Below are 17,640 nucleotides of genomic sequence, written 5' to 3' on the forward strand. Positions count from 1 at the left end.
TCTGTCCTCCTGGGTTGTGGGGATGGAGGGAGGAGGGACAGTTAAAGACCTGGTCTCCTTCCCTGCTTTTTATTTTTATTTATTTATTTTTTATCTTCATTTTATTGAGATATATTCACATACCACACAGTCATACAAAACAAATCGTACATTCGATTGTTCACAGTACCATTACATAGTTATACATTCATCACCTAAATCAATCCCTGACACCTTCATGAGCACACACACAAAAATAACAAGAATAATAATTAAAGTGAAAAAGAGCAATTGAAGTACAAAAGAACATTGGGTACCTTTGTCTGTTTGTTTGTTTGTTTCCTTCCCCTATTTTTCTACTCATCCGTCCATAAACTAGACAAAGTGGAGTGTGGTCCTTATGGCTTTCCCAATCCCATTGTCACCCTCATAAGCTACATTTTTATACAATTGTCTTCGAGATTCATGGGTTCTGGGTTGTAGTTTGATAGTTTCAGGTATCCACCACCAGCTACCCCAATTCTTTAGAACCTAAAAAGGGTTGTCTAAAGTGTGCGTAAGAGTGCCCACCAGAGTGACCTCTCGGCTCCTTTTGGAATCTCTCTGCCACTGAAGCTTATTTCATTTCCTTTCATATCCCCCTTTTGTTCAAGAAGATGTTCTCTGTCCCACGATGCCAGGTCTACATTCCTCCCTGGGAGTCATATTCCACGTTGCCAGGGAGATTCACTCCCCTGGGTGTCTGATCCCACGTAGGGGGGAGGGCAGTGGTTTCACTTTTCAAGTTGGCTTAGCTAGAGAGAGAGGGCCACATCTGAGCAACAAAGAGGCATTCGTCCTTCCCTGCTTTTTCAAGAACCAGATGACACCCTCACATGGGGTAACTGAGGAGAGTTGGATGATTGAGAGTTTGCATAAGTTTGGGCAGCATCAAGGGGACCTAGCAAGGAGGGGTGGTGCCCCCAGGGCCCTAGCAGCAGTGGGGATCTATTAACCACTCCGGGCTGGCCAGGCAGGATGAGGCAGGGGTGTTACCTGGCAGGAGCTGTGACTTCTCTTAGAAGAACTCAGCCACGGATGAGCAGGAGGCAGCCCGGGAAAAAAATTCCTTGACCTCACTCTACACTCTCCTTCCAATCTCCCACCTCCCTTGTCCAAACCCAGCCAGCCACCACAGGACCTAAGAGTCCAGTTAGATCTCTGAGGGTAGCCTTGGGGCACTGAGCAGGTGGAGAGGGCTGGAAATGGATCTGGATGGCACATGAGGGTATCCAGCATCCCACTTCCCCCACCCTCCCCACCCTGGCCAGGCTGCTGAGCTCTAAATGCTTAAATTGAAAAAGAAGAAAGACCTCAAATCGAAACTAGAGGATCTAGAAAAAGCAAACTAAATCCAAAGTAAGCAGAAAAAAGAAAAATAAATATTAGAGTGGAGACAAATGACAGAATTAAAAAAAAAAAAAAAAAAAGAAAAAGGATCAACAACACCAAAAGTTGGTTCTTTGACATGATCAATAAAATTGACAGCTAGAATGACAAAGAAAAAAAGAGAGGATGCAAATAATTGTAATCAGAAATGAAAAGGGGGACATACTATCAACCCCACAGAAATAAAAAGGACTATAAGAGGATACTATGAAGAACTACAGCAACAAATTAGATAAACCTAGATGAAATGGACAAATTCCTAGAATCACACAAACTACCTAGACTGACTCAAGAAGAAACACATCTCAGCAAACCAATAACTAGTAAAGACATTGAATCCAATAAAAAACCTCCCAACAAAGGAAAGCCCAGGACCAATGGTTTTACTGGTGAATTTTATCAAACATTTGAAGAAGAATTAACACCAATCCTGCTCAAACACTTCCAAAGAAATTTGAAGAAGAGGGAACACCCCTAACTCATTCTGTGAGGCTCAAACATCACCCTCATACCAAAGCCAGATAAAGATACCGCAAGAAAAGAAAATTAGAGACCAGTATCCCTAATTAATATAGATGCAAAAATCCTCAACAAAATCCTAGCAAACTGAATTATACAGCACATTAAAAGAATTATGCATCACAATCAAGTGGGATTTATCCCAGGTGTAATGGTTAGGTTCATGTGTCAACTTGGCAAGGTGGTGGTGTCCAGGTGTCTGGTCCAGTAAGCACTAGCCTAACCATTACTACAAGGACATCTGTGGCTGGTTAATAAACCAGAAGGCTGGTTTATTAAATCATCAGTCAATTGACTGCACCTGTGACTGACTGCATCAATGAAGGGTGTGTCTTCCTCAATGAGAGAATTCAATCAGCCTAATTTAATCCAATCAGTTGAAAACTTTTAAGGGAGAAAGAGAGAGAACCTTCACTTTTTTTTGGCTAGCAAGTGAAGCATTTCCTGAGGAGTTCATCAAACACCTTCATCAGAGTTGCCAGTTCACTGCCTGCCCTACAGAATTTGGACTCATGCATCCTGCCCTACAGAACTTGAACTTGTGCATCCCCACAGTTGCATGAGACACTTTTATAAAATCTTATATTTACAGATATCTTTCACTGGTTCTGTTTCTGTAGAGAACCCTAACTAATACAGCTTGGTACCAGGAGTGGGGTCTTGAGAAACAGAGTCTTAAATTGGGCATTTACAATTGGCTTTCTATTCTAATTAGATTCAAAGGCACTAATGACTCCATTTCCTTTCATCAAGATGGCACTGACAGTCCATGGCGTGAGATGGCAATAGAGATAAGCAAAATGTCACCATTTGATTCTCCTAATCATACTTTTCTTTGAGGCAAGGCTCTGGCTGACAGTGTTTTAACCCCTTAACAGAGTTTTGTGGAGTTAAGAGGTATAATGATGTTGGCTAGTTGCTCTTAGATACACTGGATAAAGTTATAAGAGAAAGGGATGAGCTAAAGGCTTCAAATTTGAAACTTAAGTGCCATATGACAGATGTAAAGGTTTCTGTGGGGCCAAGAAGAAGGTGGTCTCCTGTTCTAGTTTTTTGCTGCCAGAATGCAAAACACCAGAAATGGATCAGCTTTTATAAAGGGGGTTTATTTGGTTACACAGTTACAGTCTTAAGGCCATAAAGTGTCCAAGGTAAGTCATCAACAATTGGGTACAGTGATAGGTTCATGTGTCAACTTGGCCAGGTGATAGTACCCAGCTGTCTGGTCAAGCAACAACTTGCCTAACAATTGCTGTGAGGATGTTTGTGGCTGGTTAATAAACCAACAGGCTGGTTTATTAAATCATCAGTCAATTGACTGCAGCTGTGACTGATGACTCACCATAGGGCATGTCTTCCACAATGAGAGAATGCAATTGGCTGGATTTAATCCAATTAATCAATTGAAGACTTATAAGCGAGACAGATAGAGGACCTTCACTTCTTCTTTGGCTGCCCAGTGAAGCATTTCCTGAGGAGTTCATCGAAGTTGCCTGTTCATTTCCTGAGGAGTTCATTGAACACGTTCATCGAAGATCCCAGTTCATTTCCTGAGGAGTTTGTCGAAGTTGCTGGTTTGTTTCCTGAGGAGTTCATTGGACATTTTCCTTGGAGTTGGCCGTTTTCTGACTGCTCTACAGAATTTGGACTAGTGCATACCCACAGTTGCATGAGTCACATTTACAAATTTGATAGTCAGAGACACCTCTCATTGATTCTGTTCCCCTAGAGAACCCTAACTAATACAAGTACCTTCACTGGAGAATGGCCAATGGTGTCCAGAAACCCTCTGTTAGCTGAGAAAGCACATGGCTGGGGTCAGCTCCAAAGTTCTGGTTTCAAAATGGCTTTCTCCCAGGACATTCCTCTCTAGGCTGCAGTTCCTCAAAAATGTCACTCTTAGTTGCTTTTGGGGCATTTTTCCTCTCTTAACTTCTCCGGAGCAAGAGTCTGCTTTCAACAGCTGTCTTCAACTGTCTCTCATCTGCAGCTACTCTCTCAGCTTCTGCGCGTTCTTCAAAGTGTCCCTCTTGGCTGTAGCAAGTTCACTCCTTCTGTCTGAGCTTATATAGTGCTCTAGTAATTTAATTCAGACCCACCCTGAATGGGCAGGACAATACCTCCATGGAAATTATCCAACCAAAAGTCTTGTCCACAGCTGAGTCACATCTCCATGGAAACACCCAAGGATTCCAAAACCTAATCAACACTAATATGTCTTCCAACACAAGATTGCACCAAAGATAATGGCATTTTGGGGTACATAATATATCGAAACCAGCACATCTCCCCAATGTGGATATGTTGGAGCATTCACCCCAGCGTTTGGAGAGAAAAGGACTGCTGCAAAGGCCCTTGGAAAGGGTTGGACTCCCACTCTCTTAAGCCCCAAGGATACAGTGTCATTTGATAAATGACTCTCAGGCTTTGAAATTTAATGGAGTTTGCCCTGCAGGTTTTAGGAACTGTTTTGGTCCCTTAAACCCTGTTTTCCTTAACATTTCTCCTTATGGCAATAGGAACGTTTATCTTATGACAGTCCCTCCTTTGTATATTGGCAGCAGATAATTTTTCTAAGTTTCACAGGTCCACAGCTACAGGGGAATTTAGCTTTAGGACAGACCATGCCTGTAACTGATTTTGATGGAATCTTGTACTTAACTATTGTTACTGACATGATTTAACTTTCTGTGATATTGTGATGGGATGAATGTATTTTGCATATGGAAAGATCATGTCTTTTTTGGGGTCCAGGGGGTGGAATGGGCCAGTTGGATATATTTATGTCCCCCAGAAAAAGCCATGTTCTTTAATGCAATCTTGTGGGGGTGAACATATTAGTGTTGATTAGGTTAGAATCTTTGGATTTGGCTGTTTCCATGGAGATGTGACTAGTAACACATTTGATTAGGGTGTGACTGTTGATTGAATATTTCCATGGAGGTGTGGCCCCACCCATTCAGAGTGGGCCTTGATTAGTTCAGTGGAGTCTTATAAAAGAGCCCATAAACAGAAGGGCCTTAGAGCTGCAGCTTACAGTGAAATTTGGAGACAGCCGTTGAAAATTGATGCTGACATTTTGGAGAAACACAACCTAGGAGCAAGCAGACACCAGCCACATGCCTTCCCAGCTAACAGACGTTTTCCAGATGCCAATGGCCTTTCTCCAGTGAAGGTACCCTATTGTTGATGCCTTACCTTGGACACTTTATGACCTTAAGACTGTAACTTTATAACCAAATAAACCCTGTTTATAAAAGCCAATCCATTTCTGGTGTTTTGCAGAACAGCAGCATTAACAAACCAGAACAGTTTCTATGCATGCCCTGAAAGAAAATCTTATTTCCTTTGGCCACAGACTTGATATTTCTGAAAACCAGACCCAGAGTCTCATTGTGTGAGTAGCAGATTTACAATGTAAACTAGTCTCATCCTCCAAGGGTGAGTAAAGAAAAGGCATTGATTGATTGATTGGAAAAGGATTGGATGCTGAAACTTGGGATAGGGACATATGGATTGATAATAATGGCAGTGTGACACTGGAACCCTGGATTCTTCTGAATCTTTGTTAGACATACCTGTAATGGCCTGCCCTGAGGAAACAGCACCCCCTCCCCCCAGGAGACAGCTACCCATCCTTCAGTCTGCTTTGAGGAAACAGCTTCCCCACCTCTAGTCTGCCCTGAGGAGCCTGCCATCCAACCTCCACCTAAAGAGATTGACCCTTCAGTGCCTGCTAAACCTATAAATCACCTCCCCTGAGGAAGCAGCCCTCAGTCCTCTGGAGAGATTAATCCTGTTTCACAAGATGAAACTGCAACAGAATGTCCTGAGGTAAATGGCTTGAGGGGCACTTCTAATTCTTTGCATGACCCACCTGCACCACCACTCTTTTCTTCAAGCCCTGTAACTAGACTAAAGTACCAATAGGCCCTGAAGGGTGAGGTCCAAAGTGTGACCCATGAAGAACTGACTCCAAATGAACTGCATGGGTTTTCCAATTTATATAGACAGAAATCAGGGGGATATGTGTGGGAATGGATATGTATGGGATAATGGTGGAAGGAATATAACATTGAATCAGGCTGAATTTATTGATATGGGCCCACTAAGCAGAGATGCTGCATTCAGTGTTGTAGCTTGAGGGGTTAGAAAGGGCGTTAACAGTTTGAGTGGTTGGCTGAAACATGGATCAAAAGGTGGCTGACATTACCTGAAGTTGAAATGTAGAGGAGGGAATTCAAAGACTTAGAGAAATTGGAATGTTAGCATGGATTTACCATGAAAGACCTGCTCACACACCCCTGAAATGTCCAGAGGACACACCTTTTACCAGGACTGTGAGGAATAAATTTGTGAGACTAGCTCCATCATCCCTGAAGAGCTCTGTAGTCGCCCTTCTCTTAGGTCAGATATTACTGTGGGAACTGCCATCACTGAGCTGGAATCCTTAAACACAGTGGGGATAATTGGATCCCGAGTTAGCAGAAGCCATGTGGCCACGGTTAATCACCAAAGACAAGGTGGGCGTGGCTACCATAGTGGAAAACAGGCTCAAAGCAGCAGTTAAAATGATCTGACTCACAGAGACTTATGGTGTTGACTAGTAGGTCACGGAGTACCTAGAAGTAAAATAGATGGGAAGTCTACTAAATTCTTGTTTGATCTGTATAAGCAAAAGAATTCTAGGTCAAGTGAAAAAAAGTCTAACTTGAATTACACAGAGAGTCACAGCCCCTTAATCAATTCCCACACTTGAGATAGTTTACAGACCCTGAGTCCCTTGAGTGAGGGGAAGGCTGGGTACCCTTGGGGAAGGATCTTGTTTCACTGCCAAAAATTTACACTGTGAATCTTCCTCCCAGCCTTCCCCAGGGGACTTATGGCCTGTTACCAGGGTAAATGTGCACTGGGGAAAAGGAAATGATTAGATATTTGGGGGATTATCAGACCCTGGTTCAGAAGTGACATTAATTCCCAGAGACCCAAAACATCACTCTGATCCATCAGTCAGAGTTGGGGCTTATGGAAGTCAGGTGATCGACAGCTCATGTCCATCTCACAGTAGGTCCAGTGGGTCCCCAGACCCATTCTGTGGTTATTTCCCCAGTTCCAGAATGCTTAATTGGAATAGACATACTCAGCAACTGACAGAATCCCCACATTGGTTCCCTGGCTCATGGAGTGAGGGCTATTATGGTAGGAAAGGCCAAGTGGAAACCACTAGAACTGCCCTTGCCTAGCAAAATAATAAACCAGAAGCAATACTGGATTCCTGGAGGGATTGCAGAGATTAATGCCCCTCTTAAGGACTTGAAGGATGGAGGGCTGGTGATTCCCACCACATTCCCATTCAATTCTCCTGTTGGGCCTGTGCAGAAAACAGATGGGTCTTGAAGGATGACAGTGGATTATCATAAGCTTAACCATGTGGTGACTCCAATTGCAGCTGCTGGTCCAGATGTGGTATCATTGCTTGAGCAAATCAACCCATCCCCTGCTACCTGGTATGCAGCTATTGAGCTGGCAAATGCTTTTTCCTCAATAGCTTTCAGTAAGGACCACCAGAAACAATTTGCATTCAGCTGGCAAGGCCAACAGTATACTTTCACTGTCCTACCTCAGGGGTATATCAACTCTCCAGCCCTATCATAATATTGTCTGCAGGGATCTTGATCATTTCTCCCTCCCACAAGATATCACACTGGTCCATTATATTGATGATATCATGTTGATTGGAACAAGTGAGCAAGAAGTAGCAACTACTCTAGATTTCTTGGTAAGGCATTTGCATGTCAGAGGATGGGAGATAAATCCAACAAAAATACAGCGGCCTTCCACCTTAGTAAAATTTATAGGTTCCAGTGGTGTGGAGCATGTTGAGATATTCCTTCTAAGGTAAAGGATAAGCTGTTGGATCTGGCCCATCCTATGACCAAAAAAAGAGGCACAATGCCTAGTTGGCCTCTTTGGATTTTGGAGACAACATATTCCTCATTTGGGTGTGCTACTCTGGCCCATTTACTGAGTGACCAGAAAAGCTTCTAGTTTTGAGTGGGGACCAGAACAAGATGAGGCTCTGAGACAGGTCCAGGCTGCTGTGCAAGCTGCCCTGTCACTTGGACCATATGATCCAGGTGACCCAATGGTGCTGGAAGTGTCAGTGGCAAATAGAGATGCCATTTGCAGCCTTTGGCAGGCTTCTATAGGAGAATCACAACTGGATGCCCTTAGGATTTTGGAGTAAAGCCCTACCATCTTCTGCAGATAGCTACTTGCCTTTTGAGAAATAGCTTTTTGCCTGCTGTTGGGCCTTAGTAGAGACAGAATGCTTAACCATGGGCCACCAAGTTACCATGAGACCTGAGTTACCTATCATGAGCTGGATATTGTCCGATCTGCCAAGCAATGAGTTGGGCATGCACAACAGCACTCCATCATAAAATGGAAATGGAGATAGAGCTCAAGGGGGTCTTGAAGGCACAAGTAAGTTACATGAAGAAATGGACCAAATGCCCATGGCCCCCACTTCTGCCACATTACCTTCTCTTTCCCAGCCCACAGCTATGGCATCTTGGGGAGTTCCTTACAATCAATTGACTGAGGAAGAGAAAACTCGTGCCTGGTTTACAGATGGTTCTGCACAATATGCATGTACCACTCGAAAGTGGACAGCTGCAGCACTGCAGCCCCTTTCTGGGATTTCCCTGAGGGACAGTGGTGAGAACTTTGAGCAGTGCACCTGCTTGTTCATTTTGCTTGGAAGAACTGACCAGAGGTGCATTTGTATACTGTTTCATGGGCTGTTAATGGATTGACTAGATGGTCAGGAACTAGGAAGGAACAAGATTGGAAAATTGGTGACAAAAAAGTCTGGGGAAGAGGTATGTGGATAGACCTTTTTGAGTGGGCAAAAAACATGAAGATATTTGTGTCCCATGTGAATGCTCATCAGAGGGTGACTTCAGCAGAGGAAGATTTTAATAATCAAGTGGATAAGATGACCCTTTCGGTGGATACCAGCCTCTTTCCCCAGCCACTCCTGTCATTGCCCAATGGGCTCATGAACAAAGTGATCATGGTGGTAGGGATGGAGGTTATGCATGGGCTCAGCAATATGGACTTCCATTCACCAAGGCTGACCTGGCACAGCCATTGCTGAGTGCCAAACTCAGTCCCTGATATGGCACCATTCCCTGAGGTGATCAGTCTGATACCTGGTGGCAGGTTGATTGCATTGGACCACTTCCATCATGGAAGGGGCGGTGATTTGTTCTCACTGGAATAGACATACCCCAGATATGGGTTTGCTCTCCCCGCCCACAATGCTTCTGCCAAAACTACCATCCATGGACTTACAGAATGCCTTATCCACCATCATGATATTCCACATAACATTGCTTCTGACCAAGGAACCCACTTCACAGCAAATGAACTTAGGGAATGGGCACATGCTCTTGGAATTCTCTGGTCTTACCATGTTCCCCATCATCCAGAGGCAGCTGAGTTGACAGAACCGTGGAATGGCCTTTTGAAGTCTCAATTATGGCACCAACTAGGTGGCAATACCTTGCAGGCCTGGGGCAGTGTTCTCCAGGAGGCTGTGTATGCTCTGAATCAGCATCCACTCTATGGGGCTGTTTCTCCCATAGCCAGGATTCATGGGTCCAGGAGTCAATGGGTGGAAACAGGAGTGGCACCATGCACTATCACTCCTAGTGATCCACTAGGAAATTTTTTCTTCTTGTCCCTGCAACCTTAAGCTCTGCTGGTCTACAAGTCTTAGTTTCAAAAGGAGAAGTGCTTCTACCAGAAGATACAACAATAATTCCATTGAACTGGAAGTTAAGACTGCTACCTGACCATTGTGGGTGTCTCATGGCTCTGAATCAACAGACAAGGAACGGAATTATTGTATTGGCTGGGATGATGGACCCTATCAAGGGGAAATAGCACTGCAACTACACAGTGGAAGTAAAGAAGAGTTTTCCTGGAATACAGGGATCCCTTAGGGCATCTCTTAGTACAGGCCCTGTGATTAAAGTCAATGGAAAACTGCAAAAACCCAATCTAGGCAGGACTACCAATGACCCAGAAACTTTGGGAATGAAGATTTGGGTCACCCCACCAGGCAAAGAATCATAGCCAGGTGAAGTGCTTGTGAGCATTTCAGAGAACATGGAATGGGTAGCAAAAGAAGGTAGTGATAAATATGAACTAGGGCCACATGATTAGTTACAGAAATGAGGACTGTGATGGCGTGAATATTTCCTCCTTGTTTTTAGATGAGTATGTCTGTTTGTCTGTAAAGCAAGTATCTTTGTTTTCTTCTCTATCTTATCCCCTTATCATATAACATTAGTGGTATTGTTCATTTCAGAGTATTTAAGTTACAGGAAATCAAGTTTAAGAAGCAATGTTGAGTGACGTCATCAACATGGCAATGTAATCTCTCCAGAGATTCAATGAAGAAAAGGACAATTGTGAGTTGTTTGAAACTCTGGAGGAGGATATAGACTGGAGAAAGACCCTGCAGATGCTCAGTTGAAGAAAGAGAAGAAATATCAGGTACAAATTTTCCATCCCAGACCAGCCAGTCCTCTCCCCTCCCCTCACTTGATCTCTGTGTGGGAAAGGCACAGAAAGAGCAGACAGGACCCCTCCTACCAGGGACACAGATTTTAAAATCTCATGGCAGTGAAAAATACCCTGTGTATAGGGGAGGATATTTCAATGCCCAAATCAGTGAGGGAGAAAGAGACCGAGAAAACATGGACAGACACTGTTTTCAGCCCTGGGTCTGAAAGCCCTTCCCCCACCGTTGAAGGAAGCAGCAGCTGGAGTGCTGGGTCAGCTAAAGGAGTACTTTGCCACAGGTGGAGCCCTACATGGAGCTAGATTTTGGCAGGCAAATTGAGGGTATAGGAGTCTGGCAGTTTCACTCCGCTGGGTCAGACACAGCCTGTGCTCTGAGGCAAAGCAGCCTCTGATGACAATTAAGTTACCGAACAGTGCCATCTGCTGGTCAGTCCAGAAAGTGCAAGGGAAGTAAAACACTTTTTAAAAGATGCTTCAGAGACCCTTTCTTAGGAGCACAGGAGCTGGTCTAAATGCCCTGTATGGAAACCCAGCCCTCTTTTAGCTGAGAAATAGGGAAGATCCACCTGTTAAAGCAGGGCTCCAAAACAAACCCAGGTCCTGCTAGCCATTGGAAAACAGAGCACCATTGGAAGCCAGCAGATTTGTATTACCACACAGAGTGAACTTGCTGGGGTGCCCAGTGCTTACCTCCCATCCCTGTGGCAGGTCACAGTGGGCACCCGATATGGGAGTGAAGACTGGGGGGCAGAGCCAATCTGACAAATGACCGGGGAGAGAAACAAAGAAAAGATAGAGATCAAAGACCACCAACAAGAAAACCTTAGGCAAAAGAGAGAAATCAACCTCCAGAATAAACCAATCAAGAAAATCAGATGCCCAGAAAGCAAAAAATCATGAGCCACATCAGGAAATGGGAAAATATGGCCCAGTCAAAGGAAGAAAGTAACATTTCAACTGAGATTCAGGAGTTGAAACAACTAATTACAGATGTTTGATTTAAAACAAATCTTAAACCAAATCAACGAGATAAGAGAGAATGCAACAAAAGAGATGAAGTATGTAAAGAAAACACTGGGTAATCATAAGGAAGAATTTGTATGCTTGAAAAAAGCAAATGGCAGAACTTATGGGAATGAAAGATACAATAGAAGAGATGAAAAACACAATGGAGACAAACCATAGCAGACTTTGAGAGGCAGAAGAAAGGATCAATGAGCAGGAGGACAGGACGTCTGAAATCCTGCACACAAAGGAACAGATAGGGAAAATAATGGAAAAATATGAGCAGGGTCTCAGGGAACTGAATGACAAAATGGAGCACATGAATATATGTGTTATAGGTATTCCAGAAGGAGAAGAGAGAGGAAAAGCAGCAGAAGCAATAATAGAGGAAATAATCAATGAAAATTTCCCAACTCTTATGAAAGACACAAAATTACAGGTCCAAGAAGCAAGTGTACCCCAAATGGAATTGATCCAAATAGACCTACTCCAAGACACTTACTAATCAGATTTTCAGATGTCAAAGACAAAGAGAGAATTCTGAAAGCAGCAAGAGAAAAGCAATCAATCACATTCAAGGGAAGCTTGAAAAGACTAACTGCAGATCTCTCAGCAGAAACCATGGAGGCAAGAAGGCAGCAGTATGATATATTCAAGATACTGAAGGAGAAAAACTGCCAACCAAGAATCCTATATCTGGCAAAACTATCCTTCAAAAATGAGTGAGGGTTTAAAATATTTACAGATAAACAGACACTGAGAGAGTTTGTTAACAGGAGACCTCCTCTAAAGGAAATACTAAAGGGAGTGCTACAGACAGATGGGAAAAGACAGGAGAGAGAGGTTTGGAGAAGTGTGTATAAATGAAGATATCAGGAGATAGAAAGATGGTAGAGATCAGGCATTTGATGTTGAAGGAGTATGGATGTTCTAGAGGACTGACTTGTAGATCTAGAAATGGATAGCACAATATTGTGTGATTGTAGCACAATACTGTAAATACACAAAAAAGATGACTGTGAATACAGTTGAAAGAGGAAGGTTAGGGGTATATATGATACCAGAAGGAAAGATAGAAGATAAAGACTGGGACTGTATAACTTAGCGAAACCTAGAGTGGTCGATGAGTATGATTAAATGTACAAATTTAAGAATGTTTTTTGCATAAGGGGGCAGCAAGGAGGAATGAAGTTGTGAGGTACGCAATGAAGTGAATGGACCATGAGGACAGTAGGTTGAGTGAAAAAAGCCAGAAATGAAAAAACAAACATTATAATGACTCACTAATATGGACTAATATATTGTGCAAACTCTGAGAATTGAATCTGAGAGCATGGGTTATAAGGGGAAGTCTTATATAAAGGTTCCTAGAATGTAAGCTCTTACAGCAGTCACATCTATTCAAGAGCTGTAATGGTTATTTCTAAATTTTGAGATACTGAGCTGTTTATGTGTGATGTTGTCAGTCCCTGGAGCTTTGGGTGTCTGTGTGGCACCTGGGACTCAGAGCCAGAGTTCAGCAGCTGTGTGTATTGGCATTGCCCCATGAATCAACTGCTAAAGAGACTGAAAAGGAAATCAGACTTCGATTGGAGATATGAACAAAATGAACCTGGTTGAGATTGGGGTAGATCAGACTAAAGGGTATGATATTAACTGGGTCGTAAAACTTTGACTTCTGTGTGGGACCAAAGGAAAAGAGTTTATATGGTGCAAAATATATATTTTCTGTAGCACACTATATAATTTAACTTGTATGGTCAGTTTACTCAAATACATAATTACATGGAAACTTGACTAGGGAGTGAGACCTTGTTGGTTTGTACAGGTTAGCATGAAGCCCTGATATAACCCAGAGTAATTTGAGCAGAGAAGAAAAAGTATTTGCAAAGCCCCCTTGAGGGACCGGGGGAAACGTGGAAATAGTAAACTTCCCCAGCTGGGGAATTTCTGATATTCTTGCAAGCACTAGGGACTACCAGCTTGGTAGGCCAAACCCTCGATCTTGGGGCTTGCCTTGTAAAGCTTGTTACTGCAAAGGAGAGGCTAAGCCTACTCATAATTGTGCCTAAGAGTCACCCCCAGAGAATCTCTTTTGTTGCTCAGATGTGGCCTCTCTCTCTAAGCCCATTCAACAGGTAAACTCACTGCCCTCCCCCCTACATGGGACATGACTCCCAGGGGTATAAATCTCCCTGGCAATGTGGGACGTGACTCCTGGGGATGGGCCTGGACCCTGTGTCATGTGATTGAGAAAGCCTTCTCGAACAAAAGGGGGAAGAGAAATGAAACAAAATAGTTTCAGTGGCTGAGAGATTTCAAATGGAGTCGAGAGGTCATTCTGGGGGTAATTCTAATGCATTATATAGATATCCCTTTTTAGTTTTTAGTTTATTAGAATAGTTAGAAGGAAATACCTGAAACTGTTGAACTGCAATTCAGTAGCCTTGATTCTGGAAGGTGATCGTATAATCATATAGCTTATAAGTTGTGACTCTATGATTGTGAAAACCTCATGGCTCACAGTCCCTTTACCCAGTGTATTGACAAAAGATTAGAAAAATGGGGACAAAAAGTAAATGAATAATATGGGGGAGGAGAGGTGTTCCAGTTTGCTAATGCTGCCATTTTGCAAAATACCAGAAATGGATTGGTTTTTATAAAGGGGGTTTATTTGGTTACAAAGTTACAGTCTTAAGGCCATAAAGTGTCCAAGGTAAGGCATCAACAATAGGGTATTTTCCCTGGAGAAAGGCCATTGGCATCCGGAAAACCTCTGTTAGCTGGGAAGGCACATGGCTGGCATCTGCTTGCTCCCAGGCTGCATTTCAAAATGGCGTTCTCCACAATGTCAGCATCAGCTTTCAATGGCCATCTTCCAAATGTCTCTGTAAGCTGCAGCAGTTCTCCAAAATGTCACTCACAGCTGCTCTCTGCTTCTTCTCTCTGTGAACTTTTTATAGGACTCCGGTGATTTAATTAAGACCCACCCTGAACAGGTGAGGTAACACCTCCATGGAAACTATCCAGTCAAAGGTCTCACCCATTGTTGATTGGTTGATTGAGTCACATCTCCATGGAAATACTCAGTCAAAGGATTCCAACCTAATCAACACTAATATGTCTGCCCCCACAAGATTGCATCAAAGAACGTGGCATTTTGGGGGACATAATACATCCAAACTGGCACAAGGGTAAGGGACATTTTGGGTGGTCTTTTTACTTTTATTTTTATTCTTATTTTGATTTTTTGAGTAAAGAAAATGTTCAAAAATTGATTGTGGTGATGATTGCACAACTATATGATGATACTGTGAACAATTGTTTTATACTTTGGATGATTGTATGGTATGTGAATATATTTAAATTTAAAAATTGAATGAATAATAAGGGGAATGGAGGGCATGAAATGTTTTGGGTGTTCTTCTTTACTTCTATTTTTATTCTTATTCTTATTTTTTTTGGAGTAAAGAAAACGTTCAAAAATTGCTTGTGGTAATGAATGCACAACTATATGATGGTACTATGAACAATTGATTGTACACTGTAGATGATTGCAGGGTATGTGAATATAGCTCAATAAAACTGAATCAGGAAAAAAAAGAGTCAATGTTACCCAAGGGTTTGCACCCTATTCTGGAGAGATTTAGCACATTTCTTGTTGTATGCAGGACAGCTGAGTATTGCTAGGCGAAATATATGTCTGTAATTGTGCTCTATTTAGAGATTAAGTATGATATAAGGTGATGTGAATTAGTGCCAAGTTGACAAGGAGTGGACTGTGATGGTTAGGTTCATGTGTCAACTTGACCAGGTGATGGTGTCCAGGTGTCTGGTCAAGCAAGCACTGGCCTAATCGTTCCTGCAAAGACATTTGTGGCTGCTTAATAAACCAGAAGGCTAGTTTATTAAATCCTCAGTCAGTTGACTACACCTATAACTGATTACATCAATGAAGGGCATGTCTTCCTCAATGAGAGAATTCAATCAGCTGGGTTTAATCCAATCAGTTGAAAACTTTTAAGCGAGAAAGACAGAGAACCTTCACTTCTTTTTTGGCTAGCCAGTGAAGCATTTCCTGAGCTGTTCATCGAACACCTTCATCCGAGTTGCCAGTTCACTGCCTGCTTTATGGAGTCTGGACTCGTGCATCTTGCCCTATGAAACTTGGACTTGTGCATCTCCACAGTTGCATGAGACACTTTTATAAAATCTTATATTTACAGATATTTCTTGTTGGTTCTGTTTCCCTTAGAACCTTAACTGATACACCAGGTGTGCAAGGGAGGTTCAACAAAAGTAAATCAATTGATGTAATACTCCAGAATGAAGAGAAAAAAAAACATGATTATCTCAATTGACACAGAAAATGCATTTAAAAAAATCCAGCACCTCTGCTTGATAAAACACTTAGAAAAGTAGGAATACAAGGAAACTTCCTCAATGTGATAAAGGGCATCTGTGAAAAACCCACCACTAACATCTTACTCAATGGTTGAAGACTGAAAGCTTTCCGTCTAAGATCAGGAACAAGACAAGGATGCCCACCGTCACCACTGTGATTCAACACTCTGTAGGAGCCCCTCATTTCATCCAGAGTAAAAGCTGAAACTCAAGGCCCTATATGCTCTCACCCCACCTTGTCACTCTCACTCCAGCTCCACTGATCTTTCCCTTGCACGTGGCACCACAGCCACACTGGCCTTGTCCTTGAACTCACCAGGTACAGTTCCACTTGAGGCCTTTGGCGTTTGCAATTCTGTTTGGAATATTTATCCTCCAAATATCCACATTGCTTATTCCCATTCCTTCTTCAGGTTTTCATTTAAATCCCACCCCCTTTCAGTAAGGCTTTTGCCAACCATCCTAGCTAAAACTGCAATCTCTTTGACACTCCTATCCCTTTTCTTTGCTTCATATTTTTTTAACATTGATAGTTCCTCACATACCACGCATTATACTAATTTACGTATGTATTGTCTGCCTCTGCCACGAGAATATAAGCTTTATGCGGGCAGGGGCTTAAAAAAAAAACCTTTATTTTTAAATAATTTTAAATTTACAGAAGCGTTGCAGTGATAGTACAAAGTTCCCTAAAGTTAACCATGGCATGCTTATCCAAAAATAATTAATGAAAATCATGAACAAAGCTACAGACTTTATTTGGATTTCATCAGTAGGGTGCCTAACTTGTCCCCCTTTGCCCAGGACTTTCCCGGTTTTAAAACTGAAAATCCCACATCCCAGGAATCCCCTCAGTCCCGGGAAACCTGGGACAGTTGGTCACCCTATTCACCAGATTTTCCACTAGTGTCCTTTTTCTGTTTCAGGATCCAACCTGGGATACCATATTGCAATTAGTTCTCCTGTTTCCTTAGTTCCCTCTAATCTACAATTTCTCATCTTTTCTTGTCTTTTACTACCTTGACATTTTTTAAGAGTACTGGCTGGTAATTTTCCAGAATGTGCTTCAATTTGGGTTTGTTGGATGTTTTCACATGATTAGTCTGGGGTTATGGGTTTTCAGAGAAGAAAACCACAGAGGAGAAGTGGCTAAGATATTTTATGGATTTCTTTCACTGCTGTGTACCCAATGCCTCGTACTGAGCACCTGGCTCATCGGAGGGGAACAAGTCAATCTGTTTTTTGAATAAATAAGTGAACGAATTAATTAGTATTGTTTTGAGGTTTCAAAAAGTTAATATACATGCTATTACATCATACATATTGCTCTGCAGCTGGTTTTCTCTCAACCATATGCTCTGGAAATCTATTTTAGGAAGCCTAGAGTACTTCCCTTTTTTAAACTTGTACCATATTACAAATAATGACAGTGATTCTTTAGATGTTCCTTTTTGCACACGCGTTCGATTTTCTCATGGACATAGGGAAAAACTGCTAGGCGTAGGGTAGGCATATTTACATGGATATGGATAAATACCCAACTAAAGAAGCTAAACACATGTATACACTAGCAATGTTTGAGTTCCTGTCTTCCTCACGTCTTGCCAACACTTCATAGACCCTACATCAGCGCGTTGATCACCTGAACGCGGCTGGTCACTTCCCGGACTACATCTCCCAGAAGGCACTGCGGATCCTCTTCCTACC

The sequence above is a fragment of the Choloepus didactylus genome, chromosome 6 (assembly GCF_015220235.1).
Source record: "Choloepus didactylus isolate mChoDid1 chromosome 6, mChoDid1.pri, whole genome shotgun sequence".
Taxonomy (NCBI): Eukaryota; Metazoa; Chordata; class Mammalia; order Pilosa; family Megalonychidae; genus Choloepus; species Choloepus didactylus.